The sequence below is a fragment of the Alosa sapidissima genome, chromosome 2 (genome assembly GCF_018492685.1).
Source record: "Alosa sapidissima isolate fAloSap1 chromosome 2, fAloSap1.pri, whole genome shotgun sequence".
Lineage (NCBI taxonomy): Eukaryota > Metazoa > Chordata > Actinopteri > Clupeiformes > Clupeidae > Alosa > Alosa sapidissima.
The window spans coordinates 21,268,968-21,283,254 of record NC_055958.1 but is presented as its reverse complement, the minus strand read 5'-3'; the positions used below and the strand labels follow the sequence as shown (position 1 = coordinate 21,283,254).

The 14,287-nt window shown below is 43.2% G+C and overlaps 1 protein-coding gene across 1 annotated transcript in view; it reads right to left on the bottom strand.

Annotated features, from left to right (window-relative positions):
- hdac4 (histone deacetylase 4) overlaps nt 1–3,128 on the bottom strand; it is a 139,478-nt gene extending 136,350 nt beyond the window's left edge. The window contains 1 exon segment of the mRNA XM_042078176.1: nt 2,998–3,128. The gene's annotated coding sequence lies outside the window, so the exon portion shown is untranslated.
- Between the last annotated feature and the right edge of the window lie 11,159 nt (nt 3,129–14,287).

Sequence of the window (14,287 nt, the reverse complement as noted above, 5' to 3'; positions counted from 1 at the left end):
CTTTTGCCAAAATATTCAAGTTCTTGGCCAAATATTTCATTAAGAGTGAAGTAGCGGTTCATTATTCCGAGATTCTGTGGCCTCCCAAACGTCCCAGCTGAAATCTCATGGGCTGCCTTCTGGTAAACCCAGCGAGGAAACAGAGCAGACTGCACTCAACGTTGCGCTGGGTTTAAATTCACCATGTGTCTGTGTTTTTGCACAGTCTAAGTTAAGGCCCTCCTGAACGACAGCCTCGTAAACAATCCTTCAAACACATGTGTCAACACCACCACCAAAGCCACTGCCACACTCCGGCACAAGGCCGCCCGCCATCGGCCACCTCCTGAGAGCGAGTCCCACCGCAGACACGGCCTACACGTCTCTCACACCCAGTTATTTTCAGACCAGCACACAGGCAGAGGGGAAAAAAGGAGCATTTAAAAAAGGGCGCAGGAAATTAGTTCTGTGCCCGCTCTCTTTTATTGCAGCTGCCGCGGCTACTGAGAGCAGTGGACTCGGGAGCGCATCATCCCCACACTCCAGCCATCCTCCAACTCTCTCTCTCGGGCAGCGTCTCGGCCACTCCTGCTCGTGTGTGACTACACTCCAATTCTTTGTCCTTGCCATCACTAGAGATCTTGCCCCCACTCTCTCTTCCCATCTCTCATCCCCTGTTGCTTTCAGACAGGACAGGACAGGACAGGACTGGGCTGGGCTGGGCTGGGCTGGGCTGGGGGCTCTGTAATGTTGAGCTATGGAAAGGCACGTGTCCAGGCTGAGGCTGAGACCAGTGAGCTGTGTTTGCCCTGACACACTGTTTTTGTTCACGACCCCAGGGTCACATCACCTTGACCTCAGGCAAATAAGAAGTCATGGAGATGGGGGATTAGGGAGACAGCACAAACAAACAAGCATCATAATTGCAATCCTGGGGGACATTTTAGTTGCAACTAGCTGCCAAATGAAGGCAGGAAAAGCAAAGTTCTGCTATGCCAGCACATAATGAAAGGTCCAGTAATTGAAGTGCTACAAAGATGCTGCAATTGTGCAAGGATGGTGCTCCTGTCCAAATGTATTTTGTTCATAAGCACTATTGAAGCAAGATATCAGGTGCTAGCTTGCAACCCCTCACCCCAGCCTCCAAAACATTAGGAACATCATAATTCTTCACATTGCACTTCTGTAAAGTGTAAACACAGGCCTCACACATGCACTGCACTTAAAGTAAGGAACAAATGCATAAACAGCAACATTATAATGAGCTACCTTGAAATCCAAGGTGGATGTAGCCAGCCTCATCCACAGGACCCCCTACTCACCCACCCCTGCATCCCATTAACAGGCTGCTCCCACGTCAGGTTGGCTCTAACCCAGCCCTCCCCGTCTCTGACACATACACACTGGCTCTCTCTCGCCACAGATACAACACAGTGCATAATCTGGCAAGCACAGTGAATCAGTCAGCACTGTTAATTATGCACCCTGAGCAGTAGAACTGATTAGGGAGGGCTTCAAACTGATTTAACTTGGTATTCTCAACTACATTACTGCAGCCCACATATACCACCATTCCATTACATACCCTCGACCACAGTCGTTATTATAGGTTGGTTCACTGTCATGCCTCTGTCAATTTCTACGAAGGCTGGTTGTGACCTTCTCTGTGTGAGGCATGGCCTGGAATTTACAAGGCCCGACTGCTAGTCCTTGGTAACTGGAATGTGCCATGGGCAAGCTTCCAAAGACAGTTTTTTTTTTTTTTTTTTTTTTTATGCGGCCGTCCGATCATTCGGTGAGTGACCGGGTGGGCCCTACCTCCACCTGTAACTTTACTAAAGCCACTGGGCTCAACATCAGTTCATTGTACATCACACAACCTACAAAGACAGTGAAAGGACATAACTAATGTTAAAATATATCCCAACACATATAGGCTAGTCATCAGCCTTTTGCACACCTGGCCACCTTCAACACTGGTTGTAAGTAGATAACGTTACTTCTAGATACTTTTTGGATCCCTTTAGTTATAGATAAACAATAAGGTGGAAATGCTGATAATGATTAATGTTTGAGTTGGGTAAATATCCCAAAGAAAAGTTCGTCACAGAGAAATACGTTTTATACTATATACCATGCTAGATAACCATTATTGTTTGCGCTATCTAGGTTGCATAACGTTAACGTTAACTTTAAAAACATTAGCTTCCTATCCTAGCTTATTTTCATTAGCTTCCAAAATCCAACGCCTTGAGTTAAACTTCTAACTTCCGAATTTACAGCGGCGAGAAATCAGCAGATATGGCTGAACACTACGGCCTAACATCACCATTTGAACACAACTTGCCAAACGATTTAAGTTTACAAAAACCTTGGCCAACGCAGCTGCGCTAGGTAGGCTATCATTATTTCGGGGGTGGAGACACCAGATACATAAAAACAAGCTTCTCTCATTCACAAAAAAACGCGCCAGAGCACCTAGACCCTCTGTAAAAGATAGATCGGTGCACTTAACTAATTGCCTTTGAAGAGACACACATATGACTGACCAAAGCAGTAGCCTCTAACTGTATGATACTGAAAGCTAATGAGAAACGCCCTGCTACGCATCTATCGGGAACAGAAATGTCTTTAAATTGACCAGAGAGGCCAGTCAGTCGTCCACATTGCTCCATTGCCCGAGATGTTGAAGCAAACGTGGGTTATCATACCATTTAAAATATGATGCCGGATTGAGATATGTGAATATTGAATACATCCACATATATCGTGATAACTAGTCTACTTAGTAAACGAGCTCTAAAGCTAAGTTATCATGCATCTGAAATATTTGGGAAACGAAAGGCGACAGACAACTTAAACCGACTAAACGCTGTTAGCGTTGCAATACAGCATTAACTACCTACAGACACATTGTTTTGATTGTCTCATTTCGAGGCAATTCTTCCCGAGTTTCCCCTACAAATATGGTCGTACAACAGATGGACGAAAACATTCAAATCATATTTTTAGGCTTACCTAAGTGCATCCAGTGGCGGCGATTCCACTCGGAACACCACAACGTACTTAATTCCCGTTTAAGAGTACGCCAGTGAGAGAATCACCCACCGACAGATTCCGCCATACTGGATTTTGGCAAATAGATCACGTGTCGCCGCCCCGCATTTCCTTCAGAGGCGGGGTTAGAGAAACTGATTGTGTATTCCTGGGTAAGATGACTCGTGAATTGGAAAACTTGTCAATATGCATTATTAGTTTTAGTGAGATGATATGCATGAATGTGAAAATTTTAGGGCAGTAGTTTATGGAGTTACATTTTCTGTTTGACCAGTGGTAGGCATATGGACCATCTAATTGTTGAAAACTTGCTGTGATATTCTCATTAGGCCTAGCCAATGTGTCAGGATTCTGTAGACTGTTTAACATAATTAATGAGGAAATAAACAAGTGGATATTGGTGGGAGCTCAGAATTCATGCAGTGAAGGTGAAGGAGTAGGCCTAGGCTGCTGTTTAGATGAAAGATGACCTAGTACACTGATGGCCTATAATCCACACTTTCAAACAGAGAAAAAGGTTTTGTATGATCATGCAAGCCTGTTTTAAGCCCCCAGTGTCTAGTTGTTTACTCATCAATCCTGGCCATTATTTTCAGTAGGCCTAAGTAGAGCAATTTTGTCTGTCTGTCTCAACACTTGTGAGCACGCCATCACTGAATGTAAAGGCTTTGCTGTTGTGACCTGGATGCATCCAACCTCTCAGCAGGTCAACAAATCATGACCAGATGGACTGCAACAAAAGATGATGTCATCCAATCTCTCCCAGCCTCCCTTCTGTTTTTATGGGATCAGTGACGTAAATCAGAGGGCATTCTTGGGACGAAAGCATCAGCATCTCATATCCACTCATCAAATAACAGAGGAGCAAGGATTAACAGAAAGCACACAAGTTTAAAGCAGATTTGTAATGCGCCCAGAGGATGTCATGATGGCCTTAACTCCACCCCGCCTTTTCATGCACTAGTGGCTTCTGTGGCTTACTGCTGGTTGCGCAGCAAATAGCTGTGGTCAAGCAAAAGTTTGTGCAGTTTCCAGTAATTTAAGGGTGATCATATCTCAACCCAATCACAGTGAAGATATTTCTGCACATTTTTCCCCTTTCCTGTGACATTTGTGAAACTAGTTAAGAGGGAAAAAAGGGTCGTCAAAGGCAAACATGCATTAGGACTAATAGTATTAATGAGTCATAACAGGTTGGTCAATTCGCTTTAATACTCTCCTAGTACTAACCTATAATAAATTGTATATTGTGCATGGCCCTGAAAATGACTCTTATTTGCATGATTATACATAAATGGCCCATAATGTGTTGCACATCTACATTTTGAATAAATCACACTATTACATAATAAGCTTTTTTTCAGGGAAGCTGTGCATATGGAAGGCAATAATTAGCATCACAGTGCTCTCCCACCCATGACTGTATGGGGCTAAAAGCATACAGCAAATCTACTGTGGGAGTCAGTCACGACAGAACTGCCAGAAGCATGGCAGCAGGACGGGGCTGTGTAACCACCTAGGAAAATGGTCCTGCATTATGTTATGTTTTCAGAACAAAATCCTTTGTGCAGTGTTTTTTTTGGTTATTCACTTTTTGATCCATGCTTTTGATTCATCCATTCAGAAAGATCAGGTTTCATAGCATTTACTCCGGTAAGATTTTGGTCCTGAATTCTGCATGAAGTTGTTTTGATGAAGAATTCTATTGTGTGGATGTTATTGTGTTGCTGTTGTCTATGATGAGAGAAATATGATATTTGTTCATTGGTAATTGGTGGTGCTGCAGGGCATACCATAGATAGTGGAGATCTGAAAGGTAGAAAGGTCAGTGATAACATATCATCTGACTCATTTCACCAACTAACTCAACATTTGCTATGTCTGTTTTAACAGCTTTATCCAGAACTTTCAACCAGAAAACAATGACATCTTCATTTGATGTATGATGACATTGTAGCTGTTGCACACTTATTCAGCATGTTGTGCTCTGAGAGCTTGTGTATACCCTGTAGGCTGATTGAATTACTGTGATGACCTGCTTGATTCTTAGAGTTTCTTTAAATGAATGCAAGCTGAGTTGTCTGCCAGTGATTGATAATTTTTACAATGTATTTTAAAATAATGCATAGGCTAAGACATTTGTAGCCTACTGTTATAAATATGGAGTTCCAGCTGCATTTCATATTAGGCACTGAAGGTATACTGTTTAGCAACAGAGTGCCTAGCGTTAATGGCTTAAGGACATGAGAGATCATATCCCAGCAAAATAAATGACATTAATTACAGTTAGGGAATTAACCATGTACCACATCAGTGAAAACTGTCCAAGATAATACCATTGGAAGTAAACATCAAAAACATATGATCAAGAAAATGAAAACAAATTCTGAGAAAAGCGGTGTAATTAAAAGTGTAGGAACAAAACAAGTCAAAAAAGAGAGAGGTTCAGTCTTGTTTTCATGCAATGCATTTTTTTTTCTTTTGCCCCGTGAGTTGTTTTTCGTCAGGAGAATTCCATTTGCACTTATCCTCCAAACAAAACATTCTGCAGAGAGCTGATAAAAATGCTAGAGAGAACGAGAGAGAATTCTCCCGTTGATAAAGCCAGACCCTTTCATGATCAAAGAGGGCCAGCAGCAGGCCCACTGAGCCACTGGTGAAGGAGAGGACGGGAGGGAACGGGGAACGTAGCTGTGTGGCCCTCTAATGTACACAACATGACACACATCTCTGATAGATCGCAGTGGTCCACTGCAACTCCTCTCTGTCTGTTCCTGTCCGTGTCTCCACACATACACCGAAATGGCCCCTCCCTGTACGTTTAAAATAAGATGGTCCAGACGTGATGTCTTTTGCCAATAACTGCACAGTTTTTTTCTTGGATGTTTTTTGTCTATAGCCGCACCATCCAGGTCATTTTTTGCTGATATAGAGCATCAGCTTATCTGCTCAGAACTACACATATACCTGATGGAAGATAAATATTTGTTTTTAAAGATCCACTAGACAACAGTGTGAAGCCTGATTTCCAAACAACTTCATTGGCCTGATTTCCAAACAGTACTGTGAGAAAAGGTATATGCCCAGAAACATTTCAGAACAACAGGCAGCATAATCAGAAAGATATATGTCTTAATATAACAATTGAGCTCAGTTAATGGACAATGAATAAAATGTCAGTATGTCATGGTTGCACCCAGCACAGAAGCAATAAAGAGTTCTGATACTCACAATAAGACTTGTGTCCTTACAATGAACACCCAGAGAAAATACAATGTGGGATATCTTAGATGAGTTGTACATAAATAAAGAGAGAGTAACTGCACACTCCTTTCCCTTTTTTCACTATTTATTCGCAAGCGATGCTTCAAGCAACAGCCTACATGAGGATGGCACAGGCCATGCCCACTGGAAAGAGTGCTGCTCTAAGTGCAGAATCTTTCCGTCAGCATGGAGAGGAAGGCTTCTGTGCAGAATAGCAGGTTGTAATTATATTGCACCCTCAGTAGAATTAGTTTATTTTCCCAAAATAAGGCAGTCATCTTTTTTTTCTCCAGCAGTACAGAATGCTTTTAGGGCCTTGGCGGCAATTTGTCATCATAATTAAGCAGAGTGAGTTTCCTTGCCACACTCCAAGCGCACTGTGGACGCTGTGCTGGTGCAGTGTGTCAGTAGGCAGCGATGCATCTCAAATAATAAGGAATACGTTCTGAACACAAGTGAAGCTACCTGGTGAGCCAGTGCCCCATTAACTGTCAGCATTAGAACAGGGTGCCTGCAAAGACACCTTTCATCAACAGCAAGTCCAATAAGAAGCCCTAAGTGTGAGCGCACACACACACACTGCAGAGTATCCAAATGTTTATCTTAGTGAGCAGAGCTCCCATCACATCTCAGCACCATGACTGAGCCAAAAGTCCTTTTGTGACTGGGAAGGCAATGATACTTTACACACATCTCAAATTAATAGCATAAGAGAAAACTGTCACCAACTTGAGGCTGCATGGACATTAGCTGAGGTGAAAAGATTACATTCCACTGGCAGATGGTGATAATGTTGGTGGCGGGTCTAACTCAACAGCTCTGGACATTTAAAATATTTGGGCAACAGAATAGAAAATAGCACCAATGGGAACGTCATACATGTTACGAGCAAAGCTGACATGACACACGGGGCTCTTAATCTGCCATAACTGGGCATCTGTCTCGGCTCCTAAATGGGCCTTTTCGTCTCTCTAGCTGTGGATTATTTTCCCTTTGAAGAGCCACAGAGACACTGGAGAAGCTGGTCTGGTGTTGCTTTTTTGTCCTCCCAGGTGCCACTCAAAACAGCAGGGGTACGAGCAGCATTCCACTGCACCTCAGCTCCTGAGAGAGTTTTTTGGGAGCAGCAGCCATCTCCTTCCCTTAACCCCCACGGTGCCAGGGAATTGCTCAAAAGTTTCGGTGGCATATCCCGGAATCAAACTCCGTAGCAGTCTACAGGGTGCCCTCAGCAGCTTCCATGTTTTTGAAGTAAAACACTGGGTCTCTTGCTGACTTTCATGTGGATGCTGTTGTCCCACTGCCATTTGCCGCTGGAGCAAGAGATGGCTCCTTAGGGAGCTTCCCCTGCCAGCTATTTCTGTGCATCGCCGCCGGCAATCTCCCCTGTTTGTGTTTTTCCACACATCTGACAGTTTCAGCCTCCATCTCCCACAGATCGCATTTATATAAGAGAGCCAATTAGCAGAGATGGCCCTATCAGGATGTAAACAGGCCGACCCTAACAACCTGGCAACCAAGCAATAGTCAACCGAGGTCTGACAGAAGATGCAAGGACATCTCTAGTAATGAATGTAGTTACAATTTCCCCTCACAAGACAAGGCATTTGCAGGTGAAAGTGTCAGAGTTGCACAGGCTATTAGGGACATATAATATAATTGCAATTGAGCCACATTTAAGGTTGTGAAAGTTTGTGTGTTATGTCATACACTTTCCAGCAATGGTCCCCTTTAGTAGTGTACATTTTGGTCCAAAGGTGAGTATGAGAGTATAGATTTAAATAGACTTCCAGAAAATGACACAGAAATTTGAGGCTCCAATGCATAATGGGCTATGTTAACTCAACCACTGACAGTTTCATTCATGATGATATATACCTTAGTTAAAGATGAGGATTTAATTCATTATAATCTGGAAAGGAAAGTATGATATTGGTTGTTATATTGCCTTTCATCTAAGTTGATAGAAACTAAATTGAACTGAATCCAAAAGAAGCTGTAACAAATTGTTTGAAGGGTTTAAATCATTAACATAATATTGATAACTGAGCTTAATTTTTATGCATGTCTCCAGGCTCTTTAAATACTGCCATGGTTTGACAACAGCAGGCATGTTTCCTGCCCACTGTGACATTAAAATTACTATGGATATGTGAACACAGATAACACAGTTCCAGTCTCCCAAGAGACCGTGGAGCTACCTTTAACAAGTCAACACTGGCACATTTGTTCACAAAGCTAATGCAATTCAAACAGGGGAAATGGAAGATGCCACAACGGGCATTGTGTACTCTATTAACAAGTAAAAGCACTGCTCTAGCACTCACACACGAGTGCTTGTGCATACGCGCACACACACACACACACACACACACACACACACACTAACACACACACACACACACACACACACACACACACACACACACACACACACCAGCCCTACCATGAAAGAACGCTTATTTTCTTGTAGACATAATCTAATAATCCCCTTTTCCATTATCTTATTTAATTTCAGATTTCAGCCACCCACAGGGAGGGAAGAAAGAAAAAGCACAGGTTCCTGTGCATCTGGCTAACCTGATTATTGCCTTGATTTTTGTTCTGCCATGGAAGTGGGCCCTAATTGGGCCCTGTGACAGTGTGTGGACCGAGCCATTCTGTAATCCTCTGGATGGCATCATTAAAATGGGTAGGCAAGGCAGAGAAACACAGACATCTCAGGTTCCTTTTGAATCCACTCGTTTAACTCTGAGCTCAGAGTTAGCTGTGAGCCGCCTATGGCAGTGGGTTTCCCTTGACTCCACATAAGGAAGGGTTATTCTTCTCAGCAAATGGCCAAACCTAAAGGGGAAGCTTCAGTTAGTAACACGTTAGGGTAGCTCTTCTGTTGTCTCTCTGAACTATATTCTCTCTTGTACAACATAACTCCGGAGCTCTATATTAATGCATCGGCCAGGGCCATTATCCCTTTTCTGTATAACTCCATGAAACCCAGAGGCAACACTGAGCACTACTGGACAATAAGATCACCACTTCACACATTGTATTCTCCAGAGTTCTGCCTTTTTGGAAAGGTCGGGTGTTACACACTGGAACCGCCTATGTGTGGCTCTGCATTCACTTCCTGGTTCATTTACATATGTGTTTATGTGTGTGTGTGTATGTTTTCATGTGTGTGTGTGTGTGTGTGTGTGTGTGTGCGCAAGTGAGTAAGAGAGAGTGTGTGTTAGTGTATAGGTATGTCATTCACACTCTTTTTCGCAGACTAAGAGACACAAGCTCTTAGAGAGATTTTGGCAACGCTTCCTCACTCGGCTCCTCAAGGTGCTTTAACTTGATAAGGAGGGAGCGGGAGATTAATGGAATCTGTCCCCGGACCAGCAGCCAATCCCGTTAAACATGGCGAGGCTCTGCGTGGTGGAGCGCAAGTGATCCTTCAGCCTCTCCAAGTAAGCCATGCGGCCACAAACCCTCCCGGCAGCCTTTCCATGTGGTGTATCGGTCCTCCAGGCATGGGCGGATTATGAATTTACGGGCCCCTGGGCCCAGATGTATTAAGGGCCCCCCACTAATTGTCGCATATGTGAAAAATAAATACATTTGTTGCATATGTGTTAACTTTCCCCGAAATATTTTAATTTGTTTGATGTGATTTCCTGTATTCTGGTGCATTTTGGGGATGGCCAATACTTTAATTCAATCAGATTCATAGCCTACATCCTGATGTGATGATATTGAGGCAATGATTCCATGCAATGGCTTGGGCTTCAGGGCCCCCTGACCCCTTGGGCCCCTGGGCCTGGGCCCGGTAGGCCCGTGCAGTAATCCATCCCTGCCTCCAGGGCACGGGCGGCAGAGATGCACGCTCTCTCTCTTCCTCTCCTCTTGCATTCTGCCTACCCGCCCCCTTCCTCTCATTTGCTCCTCTTCCCAACTCCACGGATTAGATTTCCACACTGTGTGGTGCTGTAGGAGTGTCAGTTGGACGAAGGTGGACTCACTGACCAGTAGCAGATAAGGAGGTGGTAGAGAGGGGAAACACTTGTCAGAACAAGACTGCCATGTGTTTCAGAGTAAACACAGGTATTGCCTTTTAAAATTCAGGGAATTTGGCCAAAGGTCAAAAGCAAAAACTGAAAGTTATAAAAGATAAAAAAAATTGGTTGTAGAGGAAACATCAACATGCTGAGACTATAAAAGTTGAATCATTTGCCACCAGAACCTTGTTTGTCCATATATACATTTCAAATATTAGGGAGAAGACATCACATGACTTCAACACTTTTTTTTCAATTTCAGAGTGCTGAATCTCAAATGCAACATGCATAGCTGTCCTCAGTCTACATGAGTCAGTTTACCCACTGTCTCCCTCAGGCCAGGAACATCGTATATATACATAACTGCCTACTTTAACCCCTTTCTGTCCTCCCCCAAAGGGCCTATTCAAGACAGCCATGGTGCATGAAAACACATGCTATAGCCCATTTCGAGACCGTGAGGTGTTTCTGGCTGTTTGTTCCATTCATTCCCACGTATTTCCACTGTTCCGACATCCTCTGCACACAATGTTTGTTGTTTTTCCGATGATGCAATATTGCATCTTCCAGTGCTCAAGCTCACTCACCCACTCACACAAAAACACAAATACAGACATTCACACAGCAGCAGCAACAACAATGATGCGCAGTGAGCTGCCTGCAAAAACAGCGGCGCTCGGGGAGCAGTGAAGGGTTGGGTGCCTTGCTCAAAGGCACTTCAGCCGTGCCTACTGGTCGGGGTTCAAACCACCAACCCTCTGGTTACAGGTCCGAAGTGCTAACCAGTAGGCCACGGCTGCCCCAACTGTCTTAAACATTTGGTGCATACATCCCCTCCTTTGAGTTGTGTGACATGCTACTTGAACACCCACTTCCTAATGGCGTAATACACTTTAGGTTTATTTGAACTAGAACACATGGTATTTCTAGTGTTCAGAGTTGCCAATGGTGATTTACTCTGAAATGCAAATGTGTGTACTTCAAACTGGCCAAGTGGTGGAGTGTGATGCGTTGTTTTGTGCCACAGAGCAGCATGTATGGTAAATAGAAACTACTTGTGTCCTGAGGTTAAAAGGAACAATTAGTGTGCACAGAAAATAATTTTTTTTCTTGGAAGAGCATCTCTAATGGAATGCTATGTTTGAGTAAATTGCATGATCTGGAATCACTGGTCGCTGTGGCATTCGATGCAATTTCACTGTTCCATATTATTGCCGTCAGTTTGCATTTATGTGTTTGGAGCTAATTAGTATTACACTATTAAGATTAGTCCACGGTGTCTACCTTTTTACTGCTTAGCAGGCAATGAGGATAGACAGTTCTGTCTTCGCAGTATGGTCCTGCCACTCACAGAAATGTGTGCTCACGGTTTAGATAAGGCTTTCTGCCTCCCTGCTCTGATGAAAAGGTATCGTTATCTGTCAATGTGTTTGTCAAATATGTGGAGGCTTTTCATTAAGATTGGCTTAGCAGCTCATTGCCAGCTGAAGGCAAATATGTGATTTGACAAAGATGTAACACTGTGTGGATTGGCTTCTGCAAACAAAGGGTTTAAGCCCTTGAGAAAATCCCACGATGTGGTTCCATACACCTACGGTGAATCATGCAACCGCAGAGCGACAGGCCAGATCCCCTGTTCTGTTCCATTCGTGTGTCCGTCGCATTGCCACACGATTCGACAGCATCCAAAAGCACACTGCCTCTCTCTTCATGCCTATTCCCTCACATTGTTTCAAAGGGAAAGAAGAGCGGCGAGGAGAGCAGGCCGCCATCGCTCCCATGATACTGAGAGAACGCCAGACACACAATAACCCCCGCCACTAATCCACCAACAACACCAACGTACCATGGCTCTGGAGGGATGAGCTTTTGTGAGAGTAACGGCTTAAATTCGTACCTTTCTTGCAGCACAACTGAAGCCAGTTGGGGCCATGGTATCCATAGTAACAGAGGATTATAATGTCTTATGTAACCATGCCTGTGCATTTAAACCCCCTGGATGAACTGTGGTGCATCGATTTTATAACAAGGATGTGTTTTGAAGAAATGATTTTGTCTCAGAAACTGAATGCCTGTAAATATGTATTGTATCTTGACTGACATGTTAAGCTTGTTTAAAGGCCAGTGTCCTTTGTGTTGCAAACCTGAGAACCTGAGAATGAGTTTTTGCTTAAAACAAGACCTTTAAAATAACCATCTTTTATCCCTGGAGTAATCCCCAGTCGTCTGTGCTGGCTGGATCCCTACAGAAAACTTGTTTTAATCTTACATTAATCTGCACTCCAACCTGGCATACTGTAGGTGCAGACTCTTTTCATGGCCAAGACAGTGTTCCTTTTTCACTGTGTCCCTTGGAGGAACAATTCATTCTGATTAGAGTTGTAAAATGTGTTATGAACTACAGCTATGCTGCAGCTTCTCTCTGCAGGAATAAAACCATCAGTTTAGCTGTGGAGTGAAGTGGCTGAACCTGAAGAATACGGTCACATTTACCACCGAGAATCATTGCAGGCCATTCAGTTACCAACCCGTGCACAACTGAAGGAGTTGGAGCTCTGGTCTGTGGCTTGTGTTCCAAACGACAGAGAACAAAGTACTATTAGTGTAATTGCTGGCCCGAACCGCTCCTCTCGGTGTCCTTATGTAGTGTGATTCTGGGCTCCTTCCAGACTTGCCATCTGTTGGTCTTTGTTAATGACACAGTTCTGCACTGCGTGCATCGTATTGCTGCTAGTCTGTTTAATCACACATTCACTGGAGTGCATCATCTTCATCCTCTGGTCGGGTTAGGGTTCCTGCTTTGCTCTCGTGGGAGAACTCCAGGGCAAGAAGGATAATGCATACACACCGACACACACACACACACACAGAGAGAGAGAGAGACCTGATGAGAATGCTTAAATAGTAACGATTACACATTTAAAAGCAAGCCGGTTCCATAAATTGCATCTCACATTAGCCACATCCACAGATCATTATGTAATGTTTGTTTACTGACAGCACAGCCATCTCCACAAAATACGGTGGCAGTTTTCAGAGAGGGGATGGAAGAAAGAAAGTCTTTCACATAACTTCAAAAATATTACACAAACAAGTAAGAATTTCCATTCATCGATCAAGAATTTCCTATTATTTTTTATTTTGCTGTGACAGTATAGAGAAAATTCCATCATTGGTTCTACACAAACCATTAGATGTCTATGGTATCACAAGGACATATGAGGTATACAATGTATTCTTTCTGTCTGTTCATCGAAACTCTCTGAAACTGAGTTTACAAATAATACCATTCTGATTAGGCTGGATCTTTGAGGATAAACTGGGTCTCATCTTTTGATCTTTATATCAAACCAAGCAATGCACTCAGTTGAGACTATTCCACAATAGGACATTGTATTGTAATGTTTCCATAAGTATACTAAAGAAAAAGATGCCATAAACATCTCACTCAGGGGAGAGAGCAAAAAATAAGCATTATTTTACATTGTTCTGACGAATCCAATTTCTGCCCCTTGTGAGGTGTTGATTGATATCTGCAACAAAATGAATACCTACCATAAACTACCAACAATTTACAGGCAATTTGAATCAGCACTTATACATAAATTGCCTGATGATTTTCCTGGGAAAAATCCATCAGTCTGCAGCAATGTTCCACCAAATTTCTCCCAGAAGAGATGGTTTGTAAAAACAGCTGCAGCCTCACTGTCTGACATTCTAACAATCTTGGATGGATCTAATTTTCTGCACTACAGTTGGTATAACAGCCACAAATCTTTGGTGGTGATTTATAGATGTCTGGAATAAGAAAACTTAAATTTGGAAAAAATAAGTGTAAAAAAAAATGGAACTTTATGTTCAGGAAACAAGGGGGGGGGGACGTTTTGAACACCACCATTTTCTAAATATTAGCTCTGGAGGGGAGAGTTACTTTTTTGTTAATTACA